Source organism: Arachis ipaensis, chromosome B02 (genome assembly GCF_000816755.2).
Source record: "Arachis ipaensis cultivar K30076 chromosome B02, Araip1.1, whole genome shotgun sequence".
NCBI classification, from domain to species: domain Eukaryota; kingdom Viridiplantae; phylum Streptophyta; class Magnoliopsida; order Fabales; family Fabaceae; genus Arachis; species Arachis ipaensis.
This window is the reverse complement of record NC_029786.2, coordinates 92,266,559-92,267,727: the sequence shown is the minus strand read 5'-3', so window position 1 is coordinate 92,267,727 and position 1,169 is coordinate 92,266,559.

The following is a 1,169-nucleotide window of genomic DNA, read 5'->3' as shown; positions in this document are numbered from 1 at the left end:
TCGGAGCAATTAATTCCGACACGGTTCACCACTTCACCTCTCTATCTAATTTCGGTGATGATGAAGTTTCACAAGTTACTGAAGCCACAACCAGCTCCATTTTTCATGTTAGGTATTCTTTTTAACATCTCTACTTTCTTTTAAATAAGTCTTTAATTGGTCTTTGAAATATTACTCATATAAGTGGATTTTATTCCTAAAATTTTATTTAAAACATCTAATTTAGTCTTCGAACTTGGAAAAACGTGAAATTTACTTGATTGTTCTGTCTCTCTCCCCATCAATTGGGTAATTTTACGTTTCAGGTTTGTTAATAAGCTACAACTTCATGGAAAATTGGCTGAATTCTACGATGATGGACTATCTCACAGAGTCACTGATGAATAGTGAAAGGGATAGTGTTATAATTAGAAATATGCAAGATGGCTTGTCATGTCTATTTGTTGTTATTGCTCATCTAATCTCAGAAGCCTACACCGGCAATTTCATTGCAATAACTTTTTGTGCAAGTGCCTCCGCCATGGTAGTTAATTACTATTATATTCGTATTACTATTTCAATTAAGACAAAATAGAGCGAACTAAACTGATAGTTAAACTAATATTAGTCATTATTTTGCAAGATTTATATTTTAGAGTTTAAAGTTAAAGGATTTATTATTTGAAATCGAAAATTTAAAATAAAATAAAAAATTTTAAGTTTAGTGATGTTGACCGAAAAGTATTGACTCTTTAACATTATTTTTTAATTAAATATGACACAATTAACAAAATTTATATTTTTAGTCAATATTTAATTAATAAAAATATTTTTATATTAAATTTTAAACCGTAAATTTTAATAACATAAAAATGAATTATTAATCTAAAATGTTGATAAATATTAATAAAAAATTTTAATTCGTAAATATTTTTCGTTAAAGATTTAGCTAACAAGTGAAAACACAAGCTAAGTTAACACATTAAACACTGAAAAATTATATTAAAAAAACCAAAATTTCAAATTCCTCAAATATTTATTCTATGAAAAATATATGAATCTCCTGTTTGTCGTAGCAGTAACTTTGTAGAACATGCATTGAAACATCGTAAAATCCTTCTGTGTAAAAAAGTGTGTTTATTTTGTAAGAAATAAAGTTAGAAGTTTAAGCTAAAAATACATAAAATAAG